A 17,338-nucleotide genomic window follows, 5' to 3' on the forward strand; every position below is an offset into this window, starting at 1 on the left:
AGTGTCCCATTGACCTGCCCAATGGGGAGGTCACTGTGCCTCTTGGGTCAGCCCCCTTATTCGTTACTAACTGTCTTTTCATCTTGGGAGCAGCTGTCTCTCCAGGAAGAGATTAGACCTTCTGGAGTGTTGGGAAAGGTAGGGCTGGGGCATACTGGATCCTCTTCTGTGTGAGAAACCCACTTCTCTGAGTATGAGTCAAATCCCCCTCTTTCAAACACAGATAATCCACTCCCTGCCAATCAGTCTTCACGTCATCAAGTCTCCATCTATGGTCTGAGTGTCTATGGAAGAGATGCTCAAACACACTTTTTGCCTCCTTGCCTTTCCCGTTCTATTCCATCTCTTGTCTACCCTTTTCTCTCCCTCCCTTCCCTCCTTTCCTTCCCCCTTCTGTTTGTCTGTTTGTTGCTTTCTCACTCTTTATTTTTAAGGTATGACTCTGCTTCGATGTACTTGGTACACACAGTAAAAGGAGCTGATGATTAAAGTAACCATCGTCACTTGGTATTGAATTGTTGGTGTACAGCCTTAAGGTTTGAAAGCATCTCACCTGTTTGTTCTCGACGGTACAGCGCCTTAGAGCAAATTGTTTTCTGTGTTTCTTTGAAGGGAAGACTAAATGCAGTCAAACAGATACTTAGTAACTTTGGATGCGAATTATGCATCCAGTCTTTGAGGAACTTTGTGGGGATACGGGTTCTGAAAATATTGCTGCCGTCAGCAATAGCGCTCGTAATTACTCTAAAACTGTAAATGTAAAAAGGCGTTGCTGGGCTATCTTCATCCTCCTGTTTGCCTGTTTTTTAGAAATGCCATTAAAAAATGCAGCACTGATAAAGGAAATGGGGAGGATTTTCTTATGGTGCTCCAAAATTCCAATCACATCATAGTAGTTGTCAATGAATTGACGACCAAACTCTGATGGCTGACTGTTTGCTCTGCAAGAAAATAGAAATGCTTTAAACAATTTTTTTAATGCCAGTACTGTTTGGTGTCTTGTGTTTGCTAAAATCTTTTCTGAGGTGAATGCAAAGGCAGGGGAGCTTCACATTTTTATTCATACCGGTCTTGAACCAAGAGGATTAGAAAACACAATTGTCTGTTCACTGTGGATTTGATTCTTGTCTTCCACTCCCTCCCAAAGAAACAGAGGTTGGGTAGTAGGCAATGTATAAAATCTTTTGAAATTTTTGTTTTTAGAAGTACCACTTGCAAAAAATAAATATCCTAATGGAAACTAATGACGTCTGTAGTGAACCAGACTCTCTATGGTTTATTTTTAATCATTAGTGTAAGAACAGACATTTCATCTTTATCTTTTACACATCCTAGATGTGCCTATTCTGAAAGCTATCGTTATTAGAAAAAAAACTAGAGTTAACCTGTTTGAAGTGGTTATTCAATTTGACAAGGTCAGTACCAATTTTTCCCCGTCAGGAGTTCAGGGAACTTCTTGGCTGTCTTGGCCGGCTTACTAGCAATTTTTGTTATTTTTTGAGGTGTGTATCAGTGGAGGGAAAAGATCACCTGAGCCCTTAGGACATTGTTATGTTTATATTTTCTCTCTGCCAATATCTGTCAGGGGAGAGCAAAATGACCATCTTAGTTCTTTCCTTCATGCTTTTCAGTGCAACTGAATTCCTCAATCTAACTCACTTAAAATGGCAGGGACTCGAGAAACTGTGACCCCCCCCCCCGATAGTAGGTGGGTGGTCAACTTTTCTTAAGGAGGCTAAATCAGGGGACATTTCACATGTGTTGGAAAAAGTGCTTCAAAGCCAAGTTCAACGGGGAATACCAAAGTACTTGGACTGCACACGATTATGGCTCATCTCCAGGAGGATGAATGCCATAGAAGACATCATCATTTTGAATTCTTACTCAAAACTTGTGAAGGAGCTGTTAATGGGAGGACAGCTGATTTTTGCTTAGGTTTTTTCATTTGTATCTATGCCCAAATAGTCAGTCTTATTGGAAGCCTGTATAAAAGAACTACTCCTTTCATTTACAAGATTGTTCAAAGACCCTCTGGTATATCTGTGATGAGCCTTCTCCAGGAAGAAAATTCTGATTGTTTGCTGAAGAATATTACTACAGCTAGTGCTGTGGAAAGCCGGACATTGGTGATAAAGGGTAAAATGAAACTCTACCCAAAACCCACAGCTCATGCTCCTTCCATACTGACCAGATGTGCATTTTGTCCCTGGAAGTTGGGTGGGGATGGCTGGGGAAAAATGGCGAGACAGTCAGACCACAGTGTGATAAAGAGTAGAGATGCGTCTCCTAACCTTGTGTACTTGGCAACCTTCTGTTGGGCTGCTCAGTTCTCTCTACATCTTCTGAGAGGAGATCCTGCATCTCAAGAACAAAGGAGTGGGCTGAGCATAGTTTATTAATATTTCTGTGTCTTTATTCATAAACTAAGGGAATTATGAAGATTATCTTTGAACATCTGAAAAAAGCATTGTTAAAAATAATTCATGTGAATATTTTTTAAATGCAAGGAAAGTCAATTACGGTCATGGACCTAGATGCCAGGTATAGTTTAAAGTTATATGCTAAGTCGAGCAGAGCAGAACACTAATGCAATTAGTGATTTATTCCCCAATAGTGCTTTCCATCCATGATTTCTCAGGATGTTTTACAGTATCCCAATTATGTCACATACCCTTTCCTTTATTAAGGGAAATGTCATTTTATTTCAATCACAAATCCTGGTTAGATTCTCCCACAAACTGGAGGTACTCAGAAACTAGGACTGATGTCCGTGCTTCAAGCTTTATGTGAGTTCTAAACCTTAAATTTCAGAGCAAACAGATTGGTTCTGTGTATATTATGCCTAAAACAGTCTCATGGTTGCTTTAAAGCCACATTTGGGATGCCTTTCCGCTGGGTGCCAGTTGTCCAAACCTAGGTGTTTCATGGCAAAATGGATTATTCTGACTTCCTTCAAGTGTGTGTGTGTGTGTGTGTGTGTGTGAGTGAGTGAGAGAGAGACAGAGCGGGAGAGAAAAATGCATGTGTCTCTGTGTTTTTTTGAGACATACCTCAAGTGGCCACACTAATTGCATTAGTGTGGCCAAGAAAAGAAGAAAAGTAGACTCCAACCAGCTCTAATGTTTATTCAGCACAAACAAAAATACATGTTCTTCCCTTATTTTTAGTTATTGCAAAGCAAAGTTACAAACATAATAAGGATTATGTTAAAAAGAAAAAGACATTATCTAGAACTCTCACTTTTAAGATGTTAATACAGGAACAGTGTGCCCAGATGTATCCTGTTATCATTATTTCAAAAGAAATGTCTTAGAAGTTTGAAAAGTGCTTTGCTGTGAGTGCTGGAGGTTTAAAGATGCTATTGGCGACTTTTGCAGAAAGAGCTTTCATGAAGAAGCCGCCTGGCAATGGTCACGCCAACACCAAAAGTATTCAGTATAATCTTTTAGACTCTTACCTGTCTGTAGATGTGAAAAAAGAAGTGAAGGGAGGAAGATGGGAAAGTTCTGTTCAAAATTACCATCAAAGCAGTTGGGAAGGAAAAACAGCACACCTTAACTAGTAGCCGAAGTCAGACTTTTACAGAATAAAAATTAAGAGGCACTGGCCATAAGGAGGTACATTGAAGCTGAAGTGTGTAGTTACATATAACTGTCACCCACATCCATATCAACATTATCAACAGTACGCCTGTTCCTGGTGTTCGTATAAATGGAATCAGACCGTATGAACATCTTTTGGCATCTGGCTCCTCAACAAAATGTCTGTGAGATTTATGCTTATTATTTCATCCATCATTAACTTGTTAAATTTTAATCCTGTCTACTGTTCTATTCTATACCACGATTTACTTATCTCTTCTTCTGTTGATATTATTTGGGTTGTTTCCAGTTTCTGGCCATTATGAATAAGGCTTCTGTGGATATGCTTGCATATGTCTTTTAATAGACACATGCACTTGTTTCTCTTGGGTGTATGCCTAGGGGTGTGATCGTTGGATCATAGGGTAAAGGTATATGTTGCTTTAGTAGATAATGGCAACAGTTTTCTAAAGTTGTTGCACCAGTTTAGTTTTCCTTCAGCAAGCTATGAATGTTCCAGTTATTCCACATTCTTGACAACAAGTGGTATCATCAGTCTTTTGGGTTTAGCTATTCTAAAGAGGATGTAGTGGTATTGCATAGTTATTTTAATTTGCATTACACTGACGATTCTATTGATTTTTGCTAATGTGTCACTTAGGTATTCCCTTTTATATAGTGCCTGTTTAAATCTTTTGTTCAATTTTAAAAATTGGTTTCTTTGTCTTTTCCTTATTAGTGTGAAGGAATTTCTGAGATATACTATGTATAAGCTTTTTTGTTGGATAGATGTATTAGAGTTGGCCCTCTATATCCGTGAGATACGGAGCGCTGACTGTTCTTTGGCTGTTTAACGGACTTGAGCATCTGCCGACTCTGATATCTGCGGAGGGTCCTGATACAGATCCCCTGTGGATACCCAGGACCAACTGTATAACTATCTCCTCTCATTCTTGGATTATTTTCTTCATTCTCTTCCTGGTGTCTTTTGAGAAATTAATCCTTAAATTTAATGCAATACAATTTCTCATTTTTTCTTTGATGTATATTAATTTTTGTACTAATTAAGAAATAATTTTCTACCCTAAAGTATGAAAATATTCTTTGTTTTCTTCTAGAAATTTTGTGAGTTTTTTCTTTCATACTTAGGTTCAAGGTCCATTTCATGTTAATTTTTAAGTATGATGTGAAATACTGACACAAAGTTCTTTTTTTTCTCATAGAGATACCCAGTGGCTCCATAACCATTTATGGAAAATAAATTCTTTTCCTCCTGAATATTTGGCATCTTTGTCATAAGGCAGTTTACTCTATATGTGTGCGTCTCTTTCTGGACTATCCATTCTGTTTACACACAGTCTTTTGTAAATTTTTTCTGCTTGTATATTATGGTTATAGTCTCATGATAATGATATTCAACACAGTACCTTTCAATGGACAGGATTTAATTTATACATGCACTGAAATTTACTTAATCCCTTATGGCTTTTGAACTCAATTATTAAATTTTTTTTCTTACATGTACTGAACCATTATGTACCCTTGTTCCACACAAGTGCAGTAAGGCTAGCAAGGGAATTAAATTTTTAATGAAGAGAACCTCTGTTGTATAGTGTGAAGTATATTAATACAGCATCAGAAGAACTGAATTCCAATCAAGATTCTGCCCCTTATTAACTGTGCAGAATAGGTCTCAGCTGTAATTTGGGTATAATAACACTTACCTCCAGAAATATTATAAGAATAAAGCCTATTAATGGACAAGTGCTTTCAAAAATGTAAATTGTTATAAAAACGTTTTTGTTATTGATAAATAATAAATGTTCGACAAACAAAATCATGTTAGCTTAGTTGACAGACATAAAATCATTTTAGCCTGTTCATAAGAAAACAGACCTTATCTGGGACAAGCCTCTAATTCAGGAGAGATCTCCAGTCTTCAGGAACTTTAAATTGTAGTAACCTTTTAAGTATTAAGTACTTGCCCTATCTCCAAAATTGGAGCCCTCATAAATCTGTAATTGTTGGGTTAATCAAATAAATGATTTTGAAGTTTCAAGAGGAGCTTTGTGCTCCTTTTCATCCACCTGATGAGGCGTGGTAGGTAGACTTGGCAGCCTAGATTGCAAAAACAAATGAAGGTGTCTCAGACATAAATTCAAAGACCTAGGGAAATGATGAGAATAAAACAGTCCATACATTTAGGATGGTCGGAGTCAAATAATTATGTGTTGGGTTTCCCAGGTGGCGCAGTGGTTGAGAGTCCACCTGCTGATGCTGGGGACGCAGGTTCGTGCCCCGGTCTGGGAAGATCCCACGTGCCACGGAGCGGCTGGGCCCGTGAGCCATGGCCGCTGAGCCTGCGCATCCGGAGCCTGTGCTCCGCAACGGGAGAGGCCACAGCAGTGAGAGGCCCGCGTACCACAAAAAAAAATAATAATAATAATAATAATTATGCATTGCTTGGACACTAGCAATTTCAGCAATGACACTGCAGAAGGATGGTCCTCTTAGACATTCTAGAATGGTCTGTAGGAGACGTGATGACCTTGACATCTTCAGCTTGCACAAGGTGGAGCTCAACAGAGATGTGTCTGCCTCTGCTCATTCCAAGATATTTCTCCTCACACTCAGCTCATTGGACAGCTCTCAGTCCCACCCTCCTGAGGTTCAGAGAAAAATGGATTTATTCAGTGTGCTAGTCCCAGCCCTGGGACATGATAGTCAACTCAGTGTCCTGCTGTTGTATGTCAGCCCATGGAAATAATAACCCAAGTGACATGGAAACAGCGTTATTTTCTAAAACTTGAATGATAGAAATTGGATGCAATTGGATTCACAGAGAATACAATATATTATTACGTGTATTTTGAAAGCACAGACTTTGGGAGAAGAGTATGTGTTACTGGGAGCAAGAAGACAAAGTATCTACATGTGATGTTGGCTGTAAAGAAGCAAAGAGTCATAACTGGCAGGTTATGAAGAGTCATGAAATCGTTAAGGATAAAAGTGAAAGACCTGCTCTATTGCCATCAGTCACTTACCTGGTTGATAATATTGTAAGCAATAAGAAAAAGTTGCATTCTCCTTCAATTTCAGTGAAGGAATATTAGTATAAATAGTGAAATGTTTTTAAGTTTTCCTTGTATCCTTAGAACTAATAGGGTATCTGAAGTCATCAAAACCACAGTGAAAGAAGACAAAAAGTGACTAGAAACTCAAAATCATCCATCTCTGGTCTCCCAGAAGAGTTAAACATTTAATTGCAAATTTCAGAGTTACCTAAAAGAAAATGTGTGCAAACTTTCCTAAGAATACAGTGTTGAAATTTCTGTATCTCATTACCTAGTCTTACAATTGCTTGGTTAGGGTAGATGGTGTCTTTATTAGCTTCGTAATTTAAACACTTAAGGTGCTAATTAAGGAGAAATAAATCAAGTTTTCTTTGGCATTTTGTGATGTCTATATGCTGTCTAGAAGAGATGCAACTTAGATGCAAAAACACAAATAGCTTTAAAGTAAAGGCTGGAAAAAGATATACCATGAAACAGTAACAATAATGGATCTGGAGTAGTTATATTAATATAAAGCAAAATAAACCTTCATATATTAATATTATTAGAAACAAAGGGAGATATTTCATAATGTTAAAAGGATCAATACATTAGAAAGATATAACAATTATAAATGTATATGCACCTTATAACAGAAACCCAAATGCTTGAAGCAGAAACTAACAGAATTGAAAGGAGAAATAGACAATTAAAGAAGTAATAGTTGGGGATTTCAACACTCCACTTCAATAATTGATATAACAGGTAACTCAACAGAAAATCAGCAAGGGTATAAAAGACTGAACAACATTATCAACCAATGTTACTTAATTGACATTATTGCACATTTCACTCAAGGACTGCAGAATACACATTTTTAGAATGAAATATTCTTCAGAATAGACTATAGGATGAGCTCTGCAATAATTCTCAGTACATTTTTTAAAAACTAAAATCATGCAATTGTTGTTTTCTGACCACAAAAAAGTTAAATTGGAGATCCACAATAGAAGAGAATCTGTGCCGAATATTTGGGTACAAATACACTTCTAAATAACCCATGGGTCAAAGAAGAAACCAAAAGGGGATCAAAAGTTGTTCTGAGTTGAATGAAAACTAAAAAAAAAAACAGATGAAAATTATGGAATGCAACTAAAGCAATGCATAGAGGGAAATTTATAACTCTAAATGCTTATGACACCAAAAAAGAGTTTCCAATCCCAATAACCTAAGCTTTCACCTTTAAAAAACTAGAAAAGAGCAAACCAAATCCAAAGTAATCAGAAGGAAGGAAATAATAACGATTAGAGCAGAAAATTGTGTTTACAAATTACCAAAATGGACTCAAGAAGAAATAGAAAATCTTGAGACCAGAACAAGAAATCTAATTAGTAATTTAAAATCTTCCCACAAACAAAAGCCCATGTTCTCTCATGTCTTAATTAGTGCATTCTATCAAATATTTAAAGAAGAAATATCAGTTTTTATAAACTGAGAAAATGGATGAAGAGGGAACACTTCTCATTTTTTTTTCGGGCCAGAATTACCCTGATACCAAAGCCATATAAAAACATAACAAGAAAACGACAGACCAACATCCCTTGTAAAGTTAGATGCACACTGGGCTTCCCTGGTGGCGCAGTGGTTGAGAGTCCGCCTGCCGATGCAGGGGACACGGGTTCGTGCCCCAGTTCAGGAGGATCCCACATGCCGCAGAGCGGCTGGGCCCGTGAGCCATGGCCGCTGAGCCTGCGCGTCCAGAGCCTGTGCTCCACAGCGGGAGAGGCCACAACAGCGAGAGGCCCGCGTACCACAAAAAAAAAAAAGATACATGCAAACTCCTTAACAAATATTAACAAAACAAATTCAGCAGCATATAAAAAGGATTATGTACCATGAGCATGTGGGATTTATCGTAGGAATGCAAAGTTGGTTTTACATCTGAATATCAACCAATGTAATAACCACATAAATAGAATCAACAGCAGAAACCACGTGACCATCTCAATAGACACAGAAAGCACATTTGACACATGCCTTTCTGGTGGGGATACACAACGGTACATCTACTTTGAACAACGTTTTGACAGTTTCCTAAAAACTTACGTAACCTTATCACACAGCGTTGTAATTCCAAATTCCACTCCTGGGAATCTACACAAGAGAAGTAAAAATATATGTTCACACAAAGAATTGTAAGTGAATGTTCACAGCAGTATTACTCATAATGGTCCAAAACTGGAAACAATTAAAATGCCTGTGAATTTCAAAATGTGGTGTAGCCATATAATGGCTATTCAGCAATAAAAAAGGAACAAAATACCAGTACATACTACAGCATGAATGAACCACAAAATCATTATCCTAAGTGAAAGAAGCCACACAAAAAACCAAATCTCTATATTCTTTGATTCCGTTTATATAAGATGTCCAGAAAAGGCAAATTTATTGAGACAGATAGTGCATCAGTGGTTGCCTGTGTTTGGGGGTTGAAGCAGGATTGAGTGCAAACAGGCTCAAGGGAATTTTTTGGAGTTATGGAAATGGTCTAAAACTGCCTTGTGGTGATAATTGCCAACTGTATAAATGTATAAAAAATCATTTAATTCTACATATGCAATGGGTGAATTTTATAGCATGTAAAAATACCTTAATAAAACTGTGTAAAAAAGAAGTCTCAGCATTCTCATTTGTAAACAAATGGATGTACACAGCATTCTTTGTGTGTGTAAGAAATGAAGCAATTCATAGAAACTGCTTTACACAGTGCTTGACGGAGTTAACAGTGAATCAATGTTGTCATCACCATCATCATCATCTTTACACTGAGTCTAACCATCTGTCTTCAAGACCCTGGTTGCTGAGCCATGCAGCAGGAAATGCCACCCGAGTCAGTGTAGCTTGGCAAGGCTAAGCCTTCATAATCTAACTTTGGCTGATGCTTGATGCTTTCTGGCAGCTCTGGACTCTCATTTATTACCTTCTTCCATTCTCTTCACTAAGCTCTTCAGAACCCCATCTCCTTTCAGTCACTCATTCTCACATGTAAATACCACCCTCTACCGAGTAGAATGCCTACGAAGGGATCTCCTTTGAAAATATTTCTGCATCTACAATGATCTTACAGTTGTCTTTCCTATCACAGTGTCAGAACTGTTCCTCCTCCTTTTCTCGGGCAGCTCTTGCTTCCGTGCCCTGGATCAAGTTCTTTGAAATCCTCAGGGATCTTATTAACATTCTGTCATTAACAAATAAAACCAGGGAGATCTCTGGCGGCCTAGTGGTTAGGATTCCGGGCTTTCATCTCTGTGGCCCGGGTTCAGTCCCTGATCAGGGAACTGAGATTCTGCAAGCCGTGAAGCATGGCCATAAATAAAACCAAACAAAACTATTTGCCAACCCCAAACTCTTTTTCAGTCTTCACTTATCATTAATTGATGTATCCAACAAATTTTTATTGAATGCCTGCATTGTGTCAGGTACCCTCCTAGGGATGATCGGAGAGAAAGAAATGGCCCCTGCTTGAGCTGACAGTCTAGTAGAGAAACAGTAGTTAAAAATAATTGGAAGATGAATTAACAACTTTAATTATTAATTAATACAACCAAGGAAAAATGAGAGAATACTAAGAGAACATGTAATAGAAGCTCCAGGCAAAGTTTACTGAAAAAGTTATATTTAAAATGAATTGTAAAGGATGAATAGGATTTAACAGGCAGTTGAAGATTTAGGAGAGGGGAGTGGAGAAAGAATTCCCAGCAGAGAAATGTACAGATATCTTGAGGCCAAATACATGAGTACTGCTTGGCTTTGGGACTAGACAGGCCTGATTTGAATCCCAGTTCTGCCCCTAACTTTATGCCACGGTATGGTTATGAGCATTAAGTGATAGAACCATTCTGAGAATCCAAGAGTACAGGACGGTCTTTCTATTCTGCATGGATAATTTAATGCTTAACAGACATCTCTTATGTAGTCCTCACATCGTTCTAGGCATTATTTCCTTCGCTTTGAAATGTGGGATCAGAGATTGATAGGGCTTGAATCACTCAAGGACACTGACTAGTAAGTGTTAAGACATTTTAAACTCAGTCTTTTGAATAAGTTATGTTAATGTGATATTGTTATATAGCAGGTACTCAGTGTTATTTCTTTTCTTCCTATTCCTTTCTTTCACACTTTCCTTTGATCTGACAGGACTATCATCAATTCATTGGACTAGATCACATTCATGCTGATTTTTTTTTCTGGTATGCCTTTCTTTCCAGTACATTTGCTAAATTAAGATTTTAATACTGTTAAAATAGAGCTATGGTTAATTTTCAAAGGGCTGAAGATATTTGCATTTTTTCTTTACCATCACCACAGTTATAATGTTACGGCAATATTTTTAGCTTCAGCTTCCTTATTTCTAATATAAGGGATTTGAACTAGATAATAACTATGGTCATTTCCATTTCTCACAGTCTGTGGATGCATATTTCTGGTCTTTCTGTGTAACTTAATTTTCAAAATCTTACTTTTTATCATGTAGTAGCTATATTTTATGCCTTCATGAAAATAAGTAAATGAAAGTCATTTCATCCTGTTTCAAGGTACGTAATTTGTAGATAGGACACTGCATCTACTTTGGTTGCTTTTTTATGTAGAATAAACTTAGGAGTCAAAATTCACACTATAAGACATTTAAATTGTCTTAACATTTATATCAATACATTTTAATTCTATAATGTCACCTATGATAACTTACACCACTGTATCTGCCAAGTTTTTTGTTATGTAGGATGTCAACTAATCATGGAATCAAAAATGTCTTTCTCATGCTAAGATGGTCTTTTAAACCACGATAAACACCAAATTCCCACTTTTATTTATGATACTCATAAAATAGTTGTGCATAAAGCAATTTGTATTTTGCTAAAGGCAAAATCTGTCAATCTTATTGAATATGAAGTAAAAGTACATTTGTAAGGCAATATTTAAACAGAGGAATAGATAATAGAAAGTAGCAGACAACTTCAGGTAGATTTTTCTATTCTCTTAATATCTAACTTTAACTTGTCATAAAATCTTCTGAAAGGGTCAGCATCCAATTAAACTCTTGTACTAAATGCTGAATACAGAAGCAGTTGCTTCTTTACAGAAAATATGCCTTCTGGAAATTTCTATAATGCATGTCAACTTTTTGAGGATAAAAAAGCACATTTGTTATCCTAGTTCAGAGATAATTGCTTGCCATTAGATGGGTTGGAACGTAAATTTTACTCATCTCTGTCAGCTAGTGTGTCAACTTCCTAAACTCCATCTCCATCTGCCCCTCCAGTAGAAGCTGAACATCATTTTTTTGCCTTCCACCAAAATGATAATGACTCGTAAATGTAAACTGCATTGAAATCACATGTGTGGAAACGTTTATTAACTTTTCTTTCTTTTTTTTTTTTTTTTTTTTTTTAGGAGTAGAGAAATCAGATGGGTTATCTTGGTTAAGCAACAGGATTAAAAAATAATCCCATCCAAACTCATCTGCTTTTTTTCTTACAATGGTGTAAACATATTATTTACTTTTAACTTTTTTTCTGTTTTTGCCTTCTCTCTCTCTTTCAAGAATTACATATGCAATTGGCTGTCAGGACTTTAAGACATAATAGCGTCACAGAAGAGGTACTTACTCTGCCTTCCTCTAAGACGGGGTGGGGTGTGAGACCAGCCACCTGCATGTTTCCTTGTGCCAGGATTCTTGTCTCTAAGCCCAGAAGTCACATTTTAGCACCACAGACTGTGACTTTAGGGAAAAGCCTTTAATAAAAATAGCTGTGGTTTCCAAAGTATCTACAGTTTTTGTTTTTTCCCAATGTTCACCAAGACTTTACTAGTTGCCAAGCTCTATTTTAAGCTATTTATAGGTATTAACTCATCTTAATTTTTACAGGAACCCTTTAAGATAGATACTGTTATGATGCCCATTTTGTAGATGAGAAAACCGAGGCAGGAGAGAGGTAAAGCCGGTAGCTGAACTCAGGAAGTCTGGACCGGTGGAGACTACCCTCTTAATCACGATATGATTTTATCTCTTAGCATACTCTCTTATTCAGTCCTGAGAAAAACCTGATCAGTCAGGCTGAGAAAACAGATGTTCAGAAAGTTTAGCTAGTGTCCTCCAGTTACACAACTAAAGCAACTGACAAGCGGTAAAGCAAAGCCTGGCTGCTGCTAACGCGCATGCTCAGAATGCCCTGTGATGTCAGAAGATCCCCCTACCTGCCCTTTCCCTACAAGGCATTGATCTACTGAAGGGGGCGAGGCAGGAAAACCTCATGGCGCTGCTGCTGCATTCCACCCATTCCTGGCACAATCCTGTCAGGACTGGCCGGAGCGCACTTCCTGTACTGCTGTGCCACACCAGTTCTAGGGAAAAAAAAGAAAACATAGTGGAGGGAGCTAAGCACACCATTACAAACCCTCTTTTTTTTTTTTTTTTTTATTAGCTACATTTGGTATAATGCATATTTACCTTGATCATCTAGCTTTTTCCAGGGGAAAAAAAAAAGTTTTCTTATAAAGATATGAGATACTGGCATATTAGTCTTACATTTACCCTCGAGGATAAGAATTCTTGCTGATAAGAAGTGAGCTCTAAAATATGGATACCGTGTCTCAAGTATTTAAGGATAAAGCGATAAACATGCAGATGGGGCCATTAATGAACATTAATTGCTTTAAATTAGGTTTTATTGTGCAGTGGGTAAATTGGAAGGTACACATTTGCATTGGTAATAGAAAATTAATTTAAATGCTTCAGGAAGCAACATATCACCTGATGTGCTAAAACCTGTTATTTGCAGTAGACTTCAAAGGAAACTTGAAGGGTATTATGTATTAAAATAAATAAAATAAAATAAGCTATGCTGGAGGCATACACATGTGAAAACCTCCTTGGGTGTAAACCCTGTATGGCTACTGAGTTTGCCTAGGCCAAGAAAGCTCCAGATGGGGACCTGGAGGGATAACGTGTCTCCCTTTTCTAGTGGCCCATTTCTAGCCAGGACCCATCTGGGATCACATCCAGAAAGCCCTCTCTCATGCCTCTCTTCGTCTCTCCAGCGGTAGTTTAAGCCTGTATCTTCTTATTCCGTCTCTGAAGAGTTGGTAACCAGAGGATATGCATGATTTGATGGCTCTCCAACTTTGCTCTACTTGGATAGAAGTAACCTTTTGTCACTTAAAAAAATGTGTCACTTTAAAAACACTTAATTTGTCACTTTAAAAACTTTTTAAAAAGTTTAAAAAAAGTTTAAAAACTTTTTTAAGTGTCACTTTAAAAACACTTAAAAAAATGATATTCGTATCACTATTTTATTCTGGATCCTGCCCTGAAAGTGATATTATTTTAAAAATATTAAAAATTCTCTAATAAGAGAGGTACATAATAAAGACCTTTCGTTTTAAGACAAAAGTAGTAGGAAATTATCATAGCCGTTCTATTGACTCAGCCAATGGTGCTGCAGTAACTTAAGATAGGGGAGTGGAGTGGGGCTGGGAGGAGGGATAGAAATTTGAGCCTTAAATATCATAGAGTACACCATTGTGGGGTTGGGAAGACAAATTGAGGCTAGAGATTTAAATCTGAGAGCCATTGCTTTAGGGATTATTTTCAAAGCTATGGGATTGTATGAGATCAACTAAGGAGTAAATGTAGCAAGTGAAGTTAATATAGAAAGAACTGAGCCCTTGGGGCACTCTGGCATTTTGAGGTCTGAAAAGAGGGGAATGAGCCAGCAAAGAAGACTCAGAAGAAGTGAGGTCAGAGATGAAATGGAAAATATTGGGAGAATGTGGTGTCCTGGAAACCAAATAAAGAAAACGCTTTAAAAACATGGGAGCCACCAGCTGTGTTTAATGCTGCTTAGAGGTTGAGCAAAAAGACGTCCTTGTTGACCCTGGCAAAGTCATTTTTAGTGGTGTGATAGGGACAAGGTCTATTTGAGGTAAATTCAAGAGAGAATGGTGGATGAAAAGCCAAATGAGTGAATATAGACATCTTTTTCCGGGAGTTTAATATAAAGGGGAACAGAGAACTGGGTGATAGCAGAGGGGACTGTGATATCAAGAGTACATGTTTTTAAGCAATGAGGTCTTACAACAAGACTATACTAGTGGAAATAATTCTGTAGAAGAGAGAAGTGAGAGAAATGGTGATCCTAGAGAGAAAGGAACTTCCAGACAGGGAATGGTATCCAGTACACAAGTGGAGCATTGATCCTAGATCCATCTAGGGAGAGCTGTCTGTGGTTGCTGGGTAGAAGTCGCATATATGGGTACAGATGGAGGAGGTTTAGAGATTTGGCTCATTAAGTAAAATATTGAACTGCTCTGTTTCTACATTTGAATCAGATTTTTGTTTCAGGTAATCAAATATTTTCTCAAGCCTTTGAATAATCCACTGATGCTTGAAAGTCTGTTGTACCGAGCGGGTAAAGCGCAGCTAACAGAAATGGAAAATGTTGTGTCGTTTATGCAGCCAAAGATCTTATAAGTGCTTTCTGCTGAGCACAGCTGTCTTCCTTGGGGGTCGACCACTCTTTGACTGTCCCTTGGCTGGGCCTACTATACCTGGGAGCAGATCTGTTTGCAACAAGAACAGCTATGAACTTCAGGAGCAGTTTACTGAATGCTTAGGGAAAATGAAAGTACACCACCAGAGAGTAGCTTGTAACTTTGAAAAGAAGGGACCCCCTCTCTCCAAATCTGAGAATTTCTACTGGGTCAACTCCCTTTCTGCTTCCACATGGATTGACGGCAGGTAGCTCACTTTGTTACTAGGAATACTGCAAGTGTTTTCAGAACGTAAGAGTCCAGGCCCGAATGCCATCATTTCCCCCGTCTCCCAAATCCTTTAGAACTCAAATCAGAAGAAGTCTCTTCTCCCTTATGTGTTTCAAGGGCTGCTCATTGCCTGCACCAGGATTTACCTTCTTCCCAAGATGACTGACAGTGGCAATTCCCTTCAACTGAATCTCTGCCTAGCTGCAAGGATGTGTCCTGGATTCATGCCCTTGATAGAACAAGTGACATGACGCAGTTCCCAAGCGTATTAGTCTGTTAGAGTTGCCATAACAAAGAACCACAGACTGGGTGATTTAAACAACAGGAATTCACCTCTGATGAGTTTTGGTGTTAGTTTTTGTCAATTATCTTGCTTTGTAGGCACTTTGTGGGCAATTTCATCTAGAAACTCATGTCCTTTATTACAGGAATATTTTCTTTATTGATTCTTTGAATGTATTTCTCCTATATCCTACCTATTTTTTTCAAGAATCCCTACTTCTCAATTGTTGACACTCCTAAGTCCTTCTAGGTGAATCCTCCGATTTACTTATATTTTCTCTTGTGTTTTCTGTTTCTTGAACTTTTTCTTCCGGTTCCTGAGAGATTTCTTCAACTTGTGTCTTCTGATTCTCCTATTAATATTTTACATGTCTGATATTAAAATTTTAATATCTAGTATCATGTTCCTCCTCTTTATAGCATCCAGTTCTTGTTTCATGATCACGATATTTTCTCATCCCTTAGAATTTTTTCATTTGTTTTTTTTAAACGTCTTGTATCATCTCTTTTCCTTCCAAGTGCTTTAAAAATAATGGTCTGCTTTTATCTCCCTCTTTCACATGGGAAGATTTTTTCCAAATGTCTGGATATTTGCTCATACTTAATAGTGAGGGAATAAAATTTTATAAGATGATCCCCAAGTGTGTCAGCTTTTTTTGCTGGGTGACTTCCAAGTGTCAATTTCTCTTTCTTTTTTTTTCATATAGGTGGTCCTTTTTCTTAGAGAGAAACCCTCTAACGTCCTCCTGAGGGGGTTGAGCCAGGCTGCTAGCATTGTGGGAGCTGAGTGGGGAAAGGACCCAGGCTTCTCACCACTCATGAGCAGACTTTCACTGAGTCCCTCCATTCGGCCTGTCTTCCACGGTCCTCAAGTGGACTCACTGTTCCTGAGTTCACACTCTGATTTCGCCTCAGCAGAAGTAAACAGTCCTTCTTCAAGATGGGGGAGAGCCTTGGAAGCACATGGCCTCCAGTTTTCTGAGCTTGGGTTCAGAAGTGCTCACTGGCTCATTTCTTCTCGGTCCAGCCCCCATCTCCATCCCTCCCCGAGCCCCACGCACTGTAGACTTCTATTTCAGCTCTGCTTTACACATTTTTCTTGACGTCTCTTACTTGATTCTGTCTCCTCTTCCATTCTCAAGAGAAATATCCTTGTGAATTTATGCCCTTTTTTTCTTTTTTAATTTAAAAAGTCATGATTCAGGAGAAGGCAAATATAAATGCATGGATTCAGCTTACCATGTTTAACCTTAGTGCAAAATAACAGTAAACGTAGCATCCGCCTAATCTATTCCAGCTTTGGCTGCACCTGCCCAGCCTTTCTTCCAAGGTAAGATGGAGAGAAGTTCAGGCTTGCATGCCTTTCCTGCAGGAGTTCAGTTTCCACTCCTGATCTTTGGGAAGCCAGTGCTTGGACAAGAATGCAAACAAAAGATCAACACACATACACACACACTGGGATAAATTGAAAATTTAAGTATAAATGTAATTCTATAAATTCAGATCTTCCTAAATCTAAAGCTAAATCCAGATTTGAGAACATCAAGAACAGTATTTTCTAATTTTGAGGGGGAATAATTCATCATTATATTATATATA

The 17,338-nt window shown here is 38.0% G+C and overlaps 1 protein-coding gene and 1 pseudogene across 1 annotated transcript in view; both read left to right on the plus strand.

Annotated features, from left to right (window-relative positions):
• The window catches only part of HS6ST3 (heparan sulfate 6-O-sulfotransferase 3), a 642,824-nt gene that overhangs the window by 484,003 nt on the left and 141,483 nt on the right, over positions 1-17,338 (plus strand). The window lies entirely within an intron of this gene.
• LOC132508977 (ubiquitin-conjugating enzyme E2 variant 3-like) lies at positions 6,083-6,791 on the plus strand (annotated as a pseudogene).

The sequence above is a fragment of the Lagenorhynchus albirostris genome, chromosome 18, assembly GCF_949774975.1.
Source record: "Lagenorhynchus albirostris chromosome 18, mLagAlb1.1, whole genome shotgun sequence".
Taxonomy (NCBI): Eukaryota; Metazoa; Chordata; class Mammalia; order Artiodactyla; family Delphinidae; genus Lagenorhynchus; species Lagenorhynchus albirostris.